The following is a 17,439-nucleotide window of genomic DNA, read 5'->3' as shown; positions in this document are numbered from 1 at the left end:
AAAGTTGAGAGGGCCTGTTCCAGAGCCAGCCATGCATGCCCATGCCATGACACCACCTCCACCATGCTTTACAGATGAGGCTGTATGCTTGGGATCGTTGCAGTTCCCTTTTTTATTCACATTTTTGCTTTCCCATCACAGATAAAGGTTCATCTTTGTCTCATCGGTCCATAAACACAGTTCCAAAACTCTTCTGGCTCACCTTTGTGCTTTTTTGCAAACTCTAATCTTGCCTTTCTATTTTTGGTGCAGGTCAGAGGTTTGCATCTTGCTGTGTAGCATCTGTAATTCTGTGTCAAAGTCTCCTGAGGACAGTAGATTGTCAGAGCATCACCTCAACTTTCTGGAAGTTGTTGGTGATTTTACAGACACGTCTTTTAGGGTTCATTTTCACAGCTTTTATGATTTGCCTGTCATCAACTACTGTTGTTTTCTCAGCCGATCAGGTAGTTGTTGGTTGCTGGTGTCGCTGGTGGTTTCCAAACTCTTGATTTCGCCATGCCCTTTGTTTTTGCTGGAGCTCTAACTGACTTCTTCTTTTCTTTTAGCATCCAAATTGCTTGCTTTTCTCTCAAAGTCAGCTCCCTTGTCTTCATCCTGGTTTGTGTGTGTCATCATCGAATGCAAGATTCAGAATGCAGAAGTAATGGATATAACTGATACGACACAGTCCCTGATTTTAATATCTGAAGAATTAATGCAACAGGACACATCTGATCACTTAGAAAGACCTGCGAGGCAACTGTTCCAATACTTATGCTCACATCAGATAGAGGGATGAAACTCTGAAAGTGCTGAACTTCTTAGCTGATAAAACATCTATGTGTTGAATCACCCAATAATAAAATGTGACATTCTGTAGTTTAGTCTCATATTCATCTTTTAATCTTATTTGCAAATGTCTTGACTCCACAGCCAACAAAGCAATTTTGTCTTTACTTTTCCAATACTTATGGAGGGCACTTTATACGATTTTATTGATTCATCCTTATGTAATAAAAGCTAATAAAGTGCCACTTGTATGTATCTTAAAGTGCATCTCAGTAAGTGTCTTGTGCATGTCTTGCGTACACACACACACACACACACACACACAGAATTAGACTTTATATAAGGCTTTGATTCGTCCTTCTATAATAAAAACTAATATAGTGCCACTACTTATATTAATATAGTATTAATTATATAACTTTTATTGTTAAAAATGAACATCCAGGAATACTATATTGAACATTAAACTAAAGTCAACTTTCAGCTCGGTCTCTTTCTCTCTCCCGCTGTTTTCTTCATGTGTCACCGAAATATCTGTTCTTCTCACCGTCCAAATCTAGTTAACTCCGACTGTGTGTCGTCTCTTCACATAATGGCAGTTTTGTTCCTAACATCTCTCTGAGTGAATTTACATGTGTGACAGATTTCACATTCTTTCTGCCTACGTACTGAGGTCCATTACGTCGCCTGTGTAGGAGTCAAGAGCTGCCCTTAGACAAAGTGAACAATCTCCCTATCCCACCGTCCACCCACACCTCGCTGTTTGACTAGAGGGACAGTCAGATACGGGGCGGCAGCACACCAGATGTTGTTTCAGTAATGCTGCTGAAATGAGAAATGTTAGATACCTGCTGTCTGAAGCCTTGATTGTTATCCCCTACATGGATAACTACAGCACTGCCTTTGATGTTATCTGATGACAGGCTAACTTAAATGTCACTCGAGCCCTGATGCTGATCACCGCTATAGCAATCACACTTAGATTAGATTATTTCTGTGTCAGTTAAAGAAGGTGAGATCAAGCTGGCATCCAATCTGCAAGTCCTCCTATCTTTGTCAGGCACTGAAAAAAGAGGAAAGGAAGTGATTTTCTTTTTTGTGTGATGTAGTAAAAATAGTATACTGACAATTGATAACAGGCACTGTGACATCCTTTGATTAATAGTGCACACTGGAGATATGCTCTCATTTGCTTGCTGATTGTGTGTCTGTCTTGTTACCATGGTGATCCTCATGTTATACAAATATATGCTTCATAACGGCAAGTTTTAAGCATCAAAGTATTTTTATAATCCGATCAGAGCTGAAGCTCACAGAAGATGGTTCTGTTAACAATCTCTTTTTCATGCTGAATAAAATACACAGAAGAAATGTACTTGCCCAGATAAACACGGACACATGACAACACCTTAGGTGGCGGTTTTATGTTTTGTCTGGAATTTGTGGATCATTCACTCACCTGCTGTTTTTAAAGGGGCTTGTGGTCTTACCTTATATTTATTCTCATTTTTTTAAATTTTATTAAAAAAAAAAATTGCTTTTTTTTTTTTTTTTTTTTTTTTTTTTAACTTTTAAATTTTTTAATAATTGTTTTTTACTTTATTTTGTTTATTTTTATCTTTTATTTGCTTATTTTATATTTTTGTTTATTTATAGTACGTTTTTATATTTATAATTTATTTATAATATGTGTGTGTGTATGTGTGTATATATGTGTACATGCACATGCACACATACATACACACATACATGCATACTCTGATTGGCCAACTGACCCAGTGTATTGTGATTGGCCGAACACCACAAGCACGTGTCGGAAATGTAACGCCCCTTACCATAATTGCGAGCTTCAGCTTTCAAGTTAGTTTAATCAGTTCAAGCCCGAAAGGGGAACAGAGTTGCGTGACAGACACCGTGATGATGCTCGTATGTATTTGCAGTACACAAGCCGGTTAAGACGATTTCTGATGGGCTGTACACTCCGCTGTGATGTGACCCTCTTCCTCTCACTCTCTCTCTCTCTCACTCACTCACTCACTCACACACATACACACACACACACACACACACTCAGACACGACGCGTTACGCACACAACTCTGCATTTGAACAGTCAATAGCAAATACTTGAACTAATAACAAAACATACATACAGTCACTGATTAAGAAGCACCAGATTGTCATAGCAAAGTCGGAATTGACTTTTTTTTTAAGAAATAGCCTTCGTGCACAGCTAGCCTTGCACTCTCAGGTTCATGAAACTGTCGTCTATAAAATGCGTTGCACAAATTCGAACATTTGGGTGGTGCTGTTGTGTTGTAAACAAATCTTAACCAATGATTCCTAATTGCGTCTACTTTTGGAAGGCCAAATAAAGTGCTTTTGCTTTCACATAGAAACACACAGCGTCTCCCTGACACGGCTTCATCAACACTACTGCGGTTACTGAAACACCTTCTTTCTTTGTGTGAACATTTGGGCGGAATTACGCAAATATTTCCACATCGTGACGTAGACATGTAGGGGCGTGTTTAAATGAGCTGTTTTAGGAGGACGTGGACGAGTCTTAACTTTTTATAAAGAATATCTCTTTGGGTTTGAGACTTTAGTCTTTGCAACTTCAGGGATCTCATCTATGCACGAACAGCTTGTAACACTCCAAAGAGAAAGGAAAACTTGAAATCACATCATAAGACCCCTTTAAATCTTTATATTTTTCTAGCCTTTTTTAATTCGATTGTCATTTACATTGCTTCATAGAATTGTTTTTTTTTTTCGCTTTTAGCACTCAGTCGTGTACTTTCTTTGTCCAATTTTTGAATACTTTTTCACTTCAAATCAAAGTTTGTAGTATTGCAATTTAATGTATCTTGTATCTGGTTGATTTGGTTGAAAATCAATGGGAAAAATACTTCTTGTATGGTAATGTTACGTCCTATAGAGCAAGTAGTATTCTTAAATTATTTGAAAGAAAAAAACACAGAGCAGTTTAAAATGACAATAAACATTAAACATTTAAAGAACAAAAACAATTCCAAGCATTTCAGGTGAAATGTGTAATTTCTGAACCACAAATGTATCCAAACGAAATAGAGCTGTTCAGTCATGATGTTAATTTGTAGGCTTACCCAGAAGGCTAATTCACCATGTGTTCCCTGTGGGCTAATAGAATGGTGGTTCTGAGTAAATTAAAGACTCATTACTTGAATAGACTTTGACATTTAGTTCTGCAACAAAGTGCACTGTCATTCCTCAAACATAATTTTTTAAAGCTTTTTTTTTCCATAGTCATTACTGGAAAAACATGATGCATTTTGTTTTTTTTTTGTCTCACTTTCTTTCTAAATGTTCAGACAGCATCTGGCAATACTGAACAATACTTTCAGTTTACCCACTCAAATTTCACACCCACTTTAAAATCTGCATGTGTTGAATCACCTATTTGTCATATATAGATTCCAGATCCCTTTTTTTGAAAAGCAAAATATGCTTTATCTCCTCTGCGAAGGTACTGATGACATGGGCAGATGTCCCCCACACGCGGTCTGCAGGTAACGTAAGGCGCAGCTCATCTGTCAGGCCTCATGTTTTGGCTATGGTTTGCAGTATCTGTGTCCCTTCTCTGTGCTGTAAGGGGGTTCAGGTGTCACCCACACAATACACACAACAGGGCCATATATCAGCACGGAAAGATGAGAAGTTTGTTTGCCCACTGCTCTCCTGAGCCTCCGGCAGCCGTCTGGAAGGTGCAGTTGCAAAAATGCAAAGTAACTGAAACTGTAAAATGCTGAAAAAAACTGCTGAAAAGTTGAAGTATTTCTGCACCACCAACATTAACAAAAAGGCATTACAAATGGGATTGTGTGCACACAGGTTTCCTGAACACTCCCCTCATCTGCCATTGGTCGGTCAAGCAGTTAGCCCCGCCTTAAGCGCATTCCATTGGTTGAGCTAATATTTCTGTTGTTGGCTGAATGTGAAGCGCAAACAAACAGAGCAATGTTTTTATAGCTCCACTGTATTTACACTTTATGTGGGATTAAAACCACAGAGGTGAATTTGTTTATCCATGTTGAGCATTTAAACAAAAAGAATTCAGAATTGATTTATACATTTTCTGAAGAATATGCAAGTGGTGTTTTCTAGAGCAATGTGGCAAACACAATGCTAGGATTTTCTGTGGGTTTCCAGGTGGTTGCTGAGGTTTTCTGGGTGTTTGCTCGGTTGTTACTTGCTGGCCAAAGTGAAGAGGGGTGTTCAGACTTTAAGTATGAGTAATAGCCTACTCATACCTGTCAACCCTCCTGTTTTTCCCGGGATTCTACCGTATTTTACCATTCTATCCTGTTATCATCCCGTTTAAATATTTTCCTGTATTTCTCCCGTATTTTTAATCTTGCTATTAAAAAAAAAAAAAACCCAAATGGGCATGTTTTTTGTTTGCTACAATCACCTCTGGTAAAACTCCCGTAATTTGCGTGGCCCAAACCTCATTATATGAATAATCGTGTCAATATATTCCAAGGTTGTCCGGTTGCCAGATCTTGTATTGAAACGCCGCCTCCTCACACAGTCGACACATACAAATTTCAACCCATGTGTCCCCTCAACTTGGCAACTTTACAACCCAGTGATGCTTTATAGCTGCGCAGTAGTGATGCGCGGATGGCGTTGTGGGCACTGTGGATAATCCGTGGGTCGGGTAATAAAAAAAAAGCATTCTGATTATTTGCAGGTGGATAAGATAAATCTTTAATGATGCAGATATTAACTACATTTTCTAAAATATGAACGTGTTTTAAATATAGTTTTTCATCAGGCATATGATTTCGTTTGTGTGTGTGTGTGTGTGTGTGTGTGTGTGTGTGTGTGTGTGTGTGTGTGTGAGATTGCCTGTTCGGGAAGTTGCAGTGACAGAAACGGTTCACTGGTAGAAATGCGAGAAAACTTAGGTGGTGCTTTGGTAAAAAAAAAAACTATACATGTAAATTGAGATATAGCTTACACTTCAAAAGGCTATGGTTTAAATTGATTAAATATGAGCGCTGCAAGTGTCAGGTGCTGAGCTGCTTTGTTTACTGCAGTTACTGGGGAAATGACTATATTCCTGGCAAAAAGACTCCGCCCCCTTCCCCCATAGACACGAGCAAACATGAAATAAAATTTACAAATGCTCTCAAAATTACAATTTTTTTTTTTTTTTTCTTTTTTCCATGACTTGTCTTTCATGGGATGGTACCCGAGCACTCCACATCAAGTTCTATGTCAGAAAGGCCAAACATGGATGGATTAGGTGATGCAAATGTATTATTTTACCAATCATGCACTATGGTAAAAGTTGAGGCCACTGTTATTTTATTGTGCAAGAGGCTGCATGAAAATATAGGTGTGCTCACGCCATATCGTGATTACCACAATTGCGATATACCAACTTGTAAAAAGCATTCACTTCCTCGTAGAACTTGTAATTGCAACTTGTGAACTGGGAGTTTTCTGAAAGCTACGACTTGTACCACCTGTCCACCTCATGTTAATTAGGCGCTATGTTTAGGCATGGATAGTGCAATAGAGTCTAATGATGCAAACAGCTCCAAGTACAATGTCACATGTTGTCATTTTGAAATTGCTGTAGCTAATTACGATATGGTGTGATTGCAGCATAGTTAATAAAAAATTTGCCCCTGTAATCATGTATTGGTACTTTTTTGGAGCTTAGCAAAATTGTAGGAAAAAGTCATTTTCCTAATAAGCCTATGTAGGTAATACTAATATTTATTCTTGCCCTAGCAAACACGGCTAATTGTGCCATCAGATAATTGATGCTCTGTTTGCTTTGTGGTGTTTTTATGTCAAGAAGTTGGCAGATGTTCTGCTCTCATACAGGTGCATCTCAATAAATTAGAATGTCGTGGAAAAGTTCATTTATTTCAGTAATTCAACTCAAATTGTGAAACTCGTGTATTAAATAAATTCAATGCACACAGACTGAAGTAGTTTAAGTCTTTGGTTCTTTTAATTGTGATGATTTAGGCTCACGTTTAACAAACACCCACCAATTCACTATTTCAACAAATTAGAATACTTCATAAGACCAATAATAAAAAAAACAGTTTTAGTGAATTGTTGGCCTTCTGGAAAATGTTAATTTACTGTATATGTACTCAATACTTGGTAGGGGCTCCTTTTGTTTTAATTACTGCCTCAATTCGGCGTGGCATGGAGACAATCAGCCTGTGGCACTGCTCAGGTGTAATGGAAGCCCAGGTTGCTTTGATAGCGGTCTTCAGGTCATCTGCATTGTTGGGTCTGGTGTCTCTCATCTTCCTCTTGACAATACTCCATAGATTCTTTATGGAGTTCAGGTCAGGCGAGTTTGCTGGCCAATCAAGCACAGTAACACCATGGTCATTGAACCAGTTTTTGGTACCTTTGGCAGTGTGGGCAGGTGCCAAGTCCTGCTGGAAAATGAAATCAGCATCTCCATAAAGCTTGTCAGCAGAAGGAAGCATGAAGTCTTCAGAAAACACAGTGGACCAACACCAGCAGATGACATGGCAGCCCAAATCATCACTGACTGTGAACGTCACACTGGACTTCAAGCAACATGGATTCTGTGCCTCTCCACTCTTCCTCCAGACTCTGGGACCTTGATTTCCAAATGAAATGCAAAATTTACTTTCATCTGAAAAGAGGACTTTGGACCACTGAGCAACAGTCCAGTTATTTTACTCCACAGCCCAGGTAAGACGCTTCTGACGTTGTCTCTGGCTCAGAAGTGGCTTGGTAGCCCTTTTCCTGAAGACGTCTGAGCGTGGTGACTCTTGATGCACTGACTCCAGCTTCAGTCCACTCCTTGTGAAGCTCTCACAAGTGTTTGAATCAGCTTTGCTTGACGGTATTCTCAAGCTTGCAGTCATCCCTGTTGCTTGTGCACCTTTTCCTACCCAAATTCTTCCTTCCAGTCAACTTTGCATTTAATATGCTTTGATACAGCACTGCATCTTGGATCGATTGCTTCAGTCTGTCCCTGTCTGTTGTGCTGCTGAGAGGTTTGCGTTTGGAGCTCCGCTTTTTTTATTGAATCTTTACCTTACTTTCACTCTCTGTTGTTTAAAGTGATAATATATAACTTAATTCCCACAATATTTCTGGTATTATCTATCAAACTAATCTAACTAATTTGATCGTTCGCTTTTTAAAACCGCGATTGCAGCGCATCAGCTGGTTAGCTTGTTACTCACGGATCCACTCGTGTTTCTATTCGGGCCTATTATCGTTTTCTTTTTTCTCGCTCCGTTTTCATTTCTCTCTCGCTCCGTTTTTCACGAGTTCATCAAACAACAGTGGTAAGTTAAGTTGGTATCATTCATCAGTCACGGTGAGTAATGGCTTCTTCTCCTGCTATTGTTGTTTGCACTTCATGTCACATGTATAGTTTATCTCTCTCTGTCGGCGATGAGGGATTCACGTGATAAATGCAGGGAAATAGTTAGGCTGACAGAGAAGGTTTCAGAATTAGAGAACCGCATCCAAACTTTAGTTGAGGATAGTAAGAATGTGAGGGCTGTAGATACTGCTTTGGATGCGACTAGCTCAGGGAGTCCTGTACGTTGTTCGGTTCCGGTTGAGCCCGTGCAGCAGGGCAGCTGGGTGACTGTAAGGCGGCCTAGTCGCGGGTCAAAACACTGCTCTTCCGTTCCGATCAGAACACCAAGCAGGTTCTCCCCACTCAGTGACGCACCCACTGAGAAACCTGATGAAAGTGCTCTGGTTATTGGCGATTCTATTGTACGGAACGTGAAAATAGAGACACCAGCCACCATAGTCCAATGTTTACCGGGAGCCAGAGCGCCTGACATCTTGGCAAATTTAAAAGTGCTGGCTAATGCTAAACGTAAATTCAGTAAGATTGTTATCCATGTCGGCGCTAATGATGTTCGACTTCTCCAGTCGGAGATCACTAAAAATAATGTTAAAGAGGTGTGTGAACTTGCAAGTAAGATGTCAGACACTGTAATATGCTCTGGTCCACTCCCTGCTTACTGTGGCGATGAGATTCATAGCAGACTGTCGTCACTCAATGGCTGGATGTCTAAGTGGTGCCCGCAGAATAGCATAGACTTTATAGACAATTGGACAAGTTTTTGGGGCAGAGTTGACCTGTTGAAAAGAGATGGTGTTCATCCCTCCTGGGGTGGTGCCGCTCTTCTCTCTAGAAATATGACACATAGTCTTAGAGTTCGTACTTGACTAACTGGGGCTCAGGTCAGGAAGCAGACAGACTGGCTAAACCGACCGTCTGCTAGCCGCCTCACGTCACAGAAATCAGTTAATTCTCAGCACATAGAGACTCCTTCACCCAGATATCACACTATAGAGACTGTGTCTGTTCCCTGAACTAGAAAATACAGAAAACGTCCAAACCAAATTAAGAGTAACAATTTAATTGATGTTCAACAAATAAAAAATGTTTACAATAGAGAGTAACTATTGATAAAGCTTGGCTTACTGAATCTCAGGTCCCTTTCTACAAAAGCACTTTTTGTAAATGATTTGATCAATGATAATAATCAACATTTGCTCTGTTTGACAGAAACATTGCTAAAACCAGATGAATACATTAAATGTGTCCACCCCCCAAGATTACTGCTATAAAAATGAGCCACGTCCGAAAGGTAAAGGGGGAGGTGTTGCTACAATTTATAGCAATATTCTCAGTATTTCTCGGAGGGCAGGCTTTAAGTATAACTCGTTTGAAGTTATGGTGCTGCGTATAACATTATCTAGAGAAACACGTGTTATTGATAAATCCTCTGTGATGTTTGTACTGGCTACTGTATACAGGCCACCAGGGCACCACACAGACTTTATTAAAGAATTTGCTGATTTTCTATCTGAGTTAGTAGTGGCTGCAGACAAAGTCTTAATTGTTGGCAATTTTAATATCCATGTCGATAATGAAAAAGATGCATTAGGATCAGCATTCATAGACATTCTGAACTCTATTGGGGTTAGACAACACGTTTCCAGACCTACTCATTGTCGAAATCATACTCTAGATTTAATACTGTCACATGGAATTGATGTTAGTGGTGTTGAAATTCTGCAGCAAAGTGATGATATCTCAGATCATTATCTAGTCTTGTGTAAACTCCATATAGCTAAAACGGTAAATTCTACACCTTGTTACAAGTATAGTAGAACCATCACCTCTACCACAAAAGACTGCTTTGTAAGTAATCTTCCTGATTTATCTCAATTCCTCAGCATATCCAACAGCGCAGAACAACTTGATGATGTAACAGAAACTATGGACTCTCTCTTTTCTAGCACTTTAGATACAGTTGCTCCTTTCGGTCATTAACTGAAACTCAAATGTAAATATTCTAATATTTTGAGATACTGATTTTTGACTTTCATGAGCTGTAAGCTGTAATCAAAATTAAAACAAAAAACTTTTGAAATGTTTTACTTTACATGCAATGAATCTAAAATATATGAAAGTTTTACTTTTTGAAATAACTTACAAGAAAAAATGAACTTTTTCATGACATTCTAATTTATTGAGATGCACCTGTATTCCACCCCCCCCCCCCCCTCACACTTTATCATGATGTTTCTAAAGAGAAACATGTCTCCCATGTGTGCAGATGTGTAAATGTGCAGGTTACGTGTTAGTTAAATCGCATGTGTAGTGTTCCGTGTTTTTTAGTGCTATGAAGGTTGCACATAGACACCCCTCCTTCCGAGGAGCCTTCGGCAACATGCCGTTGAAGGTGCCGGTGGGATTTGTGAGGCTATACATGGGCTCTCAGGCAAGATGCTAGTTTGTTTGGCTCACGATAGGATCTGGAAAATTACGGCCGCTGTTTTTGTTATCATGTTTCTGATGTGCTGCTTTTGTTTCTGCCTCTTATACAGAGCTGCTGAGGTTTAAATCTCAAGGAGATGGGACTTGGGCTTCTGCCCAAAGGAGAACGTTTATCTATATCTGTGACTGGTTTGCCGTGAGGCCCTGTACCCCCCTCTAATGGTGAGTTGACTTTCTGTATCTTTATTGGGGAAAACCGAATGTACAGTGAGGAATCGAGAATAAATCTCACTGTTATTCTTTAGTGAAGTCTTGTAGATTGGTTAATTGATCACTTCCAAGGTTTTACTGCATAAAACAATTGCTTGTTATGGATATTTCTGGTAAAGTTTACGATCAATCAGGTAAAATGTCAAGCTGTCAAACTTGACGTACTTATCTTAAGTTTTCAGTGACAAATAATTTGTCCATCCACATTGGAAGTGAAAAGGACTGTTAATGTTTAACATAGTTTATTATGTTAACGTCATAAAGCAAGATTTTGAAGCAAAATTTCATTGTTATTATGATACCAAGTAACTGCAAAATATCCTACCACTCGTTGCAGCTGCTGCTGCTCACAACAAAAACTCGAGTGATTATTTTTATTGCTTTTTGCCTTATTGCGCCAAACCTGGTTAGGATGGTTGCACGCTAAAAGTCCCATTTGACAACCTTTATGCACCAGGCAAACCCAATAGCATCAGATAAACTGTTACATATCAAAAGTTTGACTTGCAGAAGATACACTTTTTTTAAAAACTGAAGTGGAAAAACTTTACCTTGGCTCTGTATGATTGCCCCCTCATCATTTAACCAAAACACAGTTGTAATCTGCAGAATCTATAAATTTACATTCTCTTCCGTCCAAATAATTTGTTCTGCATGCAGCCAACAAATAGTAACAGCTCCTCTGACAGCAACTCTGGCAAAGACAAAAGCAGCTATCGTGATTGCATATGTGTCACAGTTTTATTAAACTATTAAACAGTGTATGCCATTGCCAACCTATGTAGCTGTTGTTCAGTTTTCTTTTTTACTTATGTAGATGAAAATATCTTAGAAAATAATAGACTCTCATAGGCAGCTTTTGCCATAATTCAATTTTACCATGATCTGAATTGGGGCAAAAGAGAGATTAACTAGATTTCTTGCACTTTTTGAAGATTAACATGAAAACTGTTCTTGAAAAACCCAGGTCATATTTCTAAAGAGAGAGAGAAAAAATTAAGCCTACCGCAATGCAAAAACACTCTGGTAAGTGTAAACCTAGTTTATTTATTCATTAATTTTATTTTTTTCATGTTTTTTTCTTAGTTTCTTCATTAAGGATTTCACTTCATTTTTGTATAAACGCTAATTTTTGAAGTAACACACAAAGTTGTTATACTTCCTTGACAAAGAGTGTTTTGTACCCTCCCTGACCCCTTAGTTTACAAAAAAGAAGCCTTGTTCTCTGTCCGAGAAGCACGTTGTTGCTGTGTCCGCTTTGGGCCCATCTAATTATCCTAGTGGCTGTCCATCCGTGAAATAGGCATTACACTGTGAAACTGAGCCAGTGTAGCTTTTCTCTGAACAATCGTGATAGCTTAGCAACAATGCGGCAGCCTATAATGACCATAACAACAGCAAGGGCACACCAGAGGATTATGGGGGGATTATTACCTTTGATCTGCTCCAAAACAGGATGGGCAGAGAGTTGGGGGAGTTATTAGGAACCAGGCAAGTTTATTCTATATGCTCTTTCCTTTTTTTCTAGACATAGCTATCAAGGGGAGATTGTTGTTTCTTAAACTAAACGAGGCAGAGAGGATGAAATGTAGTGATAAAAGGAAGGGGAAAACAACAAAAACCAAAAAAATCGGGAGCAGGGTGCAATGGACTCTGTGTTCAATGTCCATTGAGTCATGTTTTATTAAATCTTATTTGCTATTTGCGGGCAGCTGCAGTTGCAGCATAGTTCAAAGCGTGAACTAGTGTGGGTTGTTTTGGGGATGGTAAGAAACGGACTCGGCCAGCAATCTTAACGAAACAGCATTTCTCCGGACATCAAATAATCCACACTTGCCTGTTACATGTTTAGGGGTGATTTAATTGTTTTTGGTTAGAGCTGCAGGGTGTCTCCTCAGAGCAAGGACACAGTTAAAGGGCTCTTTAATGTTGTAAAATCCCAAATGAGCAATTTGAGTCACAGTCCCAGCACTGGGACCACAATGCCACTCTTACACTTTCTGGGTAAGTCCCATCTAAACTGCCATGAAATGTCTAGGTATATTTCATTAACAAATCAAAAGCTTGTTTGTTCTATCGTTTGTTCTCTATAGCCATCTATCGTTCATTTTATCATTCTTTAAATCCTTCTGCCTGTCTGTCTGTCTATCTATATCTAATTTTGAGAAAATATTTCTAGCATATTTAATATGATTCATTGATTTGTATTACTACTCAGTATCAACAAACATGTATCTGACTAATTAAAACAGTACAGCTAGAAACAGATGCTGTTTAAAAAAAAATGCTGATTAAGTTTGGAACTAACAAATGGTGCATAAGGGACATCCAAAAAGGACATCAGTTGGAACATTTTTCTTGTTTTTAACATCGGCCAACATTTAAATATTGCGTGGCTAAAGTTCTATCCACTCCTGATGAGTTGTAGATGCAGATATCTGTGCCATGTGTTTAGTGTTGAAACAAACAGCATGGACCCTTTGAGATGTCTCATTTTAGATACCTCATGTTGCTCCTTCTCATGCAAGACAAGCGCCACCTGTGAACTGATCTCAAAGACTTTAAGGCAGGACATCCGTTTCAGCTGTCGGTTGCTTGTTACTAATTTATTTTTATTTTTAAGGTGAGTCAATGTGTTATTACGTTAATGAAAATTAAATATATTTAGTTTTTTGCTTCAGAGATTATTTAGGCTTGTATTTTTTTTGGATGGGCTGTTTTCCTCAGGCAACGCCAAATGAAGGCCAAATGTTTGACTATGTCCAAAATGTACAGTGCCACTGTTTTGCCTCATTCCTGTTTTAAATTTGTGTATTTTTGCATGTCACACTTAAAAGATTCAGATTGTCAAACAAATTTTAATATTACACAAAGATAACCTGAGTAAATAAAAAAAAAATGCAGTTTTGAAATAATGATTTCATTTATTAAGTGAAAAAAGCTGTCCAAACCTTCCTGGCCCTATGTGAAAGTAATTGCCCCTTAAATCTTATAACTGGTTGTGTCACCCTTTGCAGCAACAACTGCAATCAAGTCTTTGCGATAACTGGCAATGAGTCTTTCAAAATCGCTGTGGAGGAATTTTGGCCCACTCTTTGCAGAATAGTTTTAATTAAGCCACGTTGGAGGGTTTTCGAACATGAATGGACTGTTTAAAGTCATGCCACAGCATCTCCATCGGATTTAAAGGGGTCATATGATGCGATTTTCAAGTTTTTCTTTCTCTTTGGAGTGTTACAAGCTGTTCATGCATAGATAAGATCCCTAAAGTTGCAAAGACTAAAGTCTCAAACCCAAAGAGATATTCTTTAAAAGTTAAGACGCCCTCCTAAAATGGCTCATTCAAACATCCCCCCCCCCCATGCCTACGTCACTGTGTGGGAAGATTTGCATAACACCGCCCAAATGTATACGCAAAGAAAGGGGGCGTGATTTTTATTTTCGCTGTAGTATTGTTGCTGCCGCCGGCGCAATGTCGTGGAGATGCTGTGTTTCGTTGTGAAAGCAAAAGTACTTTGTTTGGGCTTCCAAAAGAGGACACCACTAGAAATCAGTGGTTAAGTTGTATTTACAACACTGTTCCAGAACAGTTCAACCCAAATATTAGAGTGTGTGCAGCGGATTTTACGGAGGACTATTTCCTGAACCTGGGAGTAGCCTGCCAGCTGTGCACAAAGGCTGTTTCTATAAAGTGGGGCAATTCCAACTTTGCAAGGACAGTCTGACGCTTCTGACTCACAGCCTGTAAGTACTTTTTCTTATTTAAAGAATATGACCGTGATGATTCCAACACGAGTTTTGAGCAGTATAGAGTAGCGCTTGTTGTTTGTCATTTTTTTCCGATCACAAATGCAGACATGGGAATGCTTGTAAAAAGACGGTATAAGTCATTATAAGCAGTAATTATGCACCCACTGGATACAACAAATGCCTCGTTTATGATGGGTTTTATTGTTTTTGTGTCGTCGCACCGGGACACAGCATCACATTAAGGTAAGGGACGTAACATTTCCGTCTCACGCTTGAGGTATTCGGCCAATCACAACGCACTGGATAGCTGGCCAATCAGGGCACGCCTCGCTTCTCAGGACGCTGAGCTTTGTAAAAAATTGATGCGTTTCAGAGAGGCAATGATACAACATTAATGTACAGTATGTGTAAAATAATGTTTTTTTTTTGTGAACCTTACACCGCTTAAACACATTGCATTACACCAAATACACAAAATAATGTTCTTTTTAGCAACGTCATATGACCCCTTTAAGTCTGGACTTTGACTTGGTCACTCAAACCTTAATTTAGTTTTTCTTGAGCCATTCAGAGGTGGACTTTCTGGTGTTTAGGGTCATTGTCCTGCTGCATAACCCAAGTGCGCTTGAGCTTGAGGTCACAAACTGACGGCCGGACATTCTCCTTCAGGATTTTCTGATGGAATGCAGAATTCAATTATGGCAAGTCATCCTGGTCCTGAAGCTTCAAAGCAGCCCCAGACCATCACACTACCACCACCATCTTTGACTGTTGGTATGATGTTCTTTGTATGAAATCCTGTGTTGGCTTTACGCCAGATGTAACTGGACACACACCTTTTAAAAAGTTCAACTTTTGTCTCATCAGTCCACAGAATATTTGCCCAAAATTCTTGGGGATAATCAATATATTTTTTGGCAAATGTGAGATGAGCCTTTGTGTTCTTTTTGGTCAACAGTGGCTTTTGCCTTGGAACTCTCCCATGGATGCCGTTTTTGCCCAATCTCTTTCTTATTGTAGAATCATGAACACTGACCTTAATTGAGGCAAGTGAGGCCTGCAGTTCTTTAGATGTTGTTCTGGGTTCTTTTATGACCTCCTGGATGAGTCGTCGTTGCACTCTTGGAGTAATTTTGGTAGGCCGGCCACTCCTGGGAATGTTTACCACTGTTACAAGTTTTCTCGATTTGAGGATAATGGCTCTGACCGTGGTTTGCTGGAGTCCCAAAGCCTTAGAAATGGCTTCATAACCCTTTCCAGACTGATACATGTCAACTATTTTGTTTCTCATCTGTCCTTGAATTTCTTTACATCGCGATGTGTTGCTCTTTAAGCATACTTCACTTTGTCAGACAGGTTCTATTTTAGTGAATTTATTGATTCAACAGGTCTGGCAGTAATCAGACTTGGGTTTGGCTATTGAAATTTTACTCTGCTTTCTAAAATGTGGTTCATTCATGATTTAACAGGAGGGGGCAATTCATTTTTCACATTGGGCCAGGTAGGTTTGGACAGCTTTTTTCTGCTTAATAAATGAAATCATCATTTAAAAACTGCATTTTGTATTTACTTGCATTATCTTTGTGTAATAATACAATTAGTTTGAATCTTTTAAATGTGACAAATATGCAAAAAATAATAAATAAAAACCAAAAACAGGAAGGGGGAAAAAACCTTTTCACGGCACTGTATATTAGTGTGCTGCATGCACCACACAATATATAAAGCATACAAAATTGCATGACCTTGGCAGATTACATTTTTAATTTGGCGAGTAACCTATAGTCGAGTTATTTCTTAAAATGTCTGATGTCACTTATCAAATCAAGATACAAATATTCGATCAGGTACGGCAGTGTGGGATACCTTAATCTGTGCATGTTGTTTACTGTCCATATACTGGCATTGACTAGTTATTCCATGTGTTTTATGTGTAAAAGAAAAGTTGCATACAATTTGAGGCTTGCATACTGTACACTGCAGAAATGGTAAGAGTAGTATGTAAGATGGTGATTTGATCAGTGTTAAAGGGGACAAATTTATCCAATCACATTTTTATACAACTGACAAGATGAGCAGGGAGCAGTAAAAATATCACCTTTTGCATAAGAGAAAAAAACCCTAAAATAATATTGTTGTTGATTTTTAGATAATTTCTTCTATTTGTCATTCTAGGGATTCAGCCGCTGCTTTATCAGTGATGGTCGATTAGATACTGAGTGTTGAAACCTCCATCTGTTTACCCAGAAGCACTCAGGCGTTGGAGTGTTGATTATTCGGGTTATTTGACATGGTTGCGACAGCTGCTGGACAAGGAAGGGCTTTGATCGACAGAAACCCTTAATTTCCCTATGGTCTGATGTTTTATTCTGCTCTCTAGCATCATTTGTTTGAAAGATTAGGTCCCTTAAAGTATAATAAAGAGATGCCTGTTTCTGGGTGTCTTTCTTTCCAGCAGTACGGTCTCATCCTCAAACTGCTCACCCACGGACTGTTCTCAGAGCAGCTGATGTACATTGCACACAAAAACGTGAACTTGTTCCGGTCTGATTGACCGACTTAAACACAGTTTCAAGGCTTTGTGGTGTTCACGTTTTTATCAGTTCAGCATTAAACAGTTGTGTTTTCAAGGTAGTAGACAGAAACTATAATGATAATTTAATATTAATAATAATTATTATTATTATTGTTGTTGTTATATACATCATAATTTGACAAGTAATGACACAGAAATGTATAAAATATATAATAAATTTATTTTTGAATGTTCATATTAAACATTATTATGAAATCTTTTATGCTTATCAAAGCTGCATTTATTTGATCAAAAATAAGTAA

The 17,439-nt window shown here is 38.7% G+C and overlaps 1 protein-coding gene across 1 annotated transcript in view; it reads left to right on the top strand.

The window, feature by feature from the left end:
• The window catches only part of LOC306862984 (protein TANC2-like), a gene marked incomplete at its 3' end in the record, with an annotated part of 172,425 nt that overhangs the window by 32,593 nt on the left and 122,393 nt on the right, over positions 1-17,439 (top strand). Inside the window, exon 2 of the mRNA XM_079406112.1 lies at positions 10,692-10,803. The remainder of the gene's footprint in view (positions 1-10,691; positions 10,804-17,439) is intronic.

Source organism: Barbus barbus (assembly GCF_936440315.1).
Source record: "Barbus barbus genome assembly, chromosome: 4".
Lineage (NCBI taxonomy): Eukaryota > Metazoa > Chordata > Actinopteri > Cypriniformes > Cyprinidae > Barbus > Barbus barbus.
This window is presented reverse-complemented; position numbering and strand designations above follow the sequence as displayed.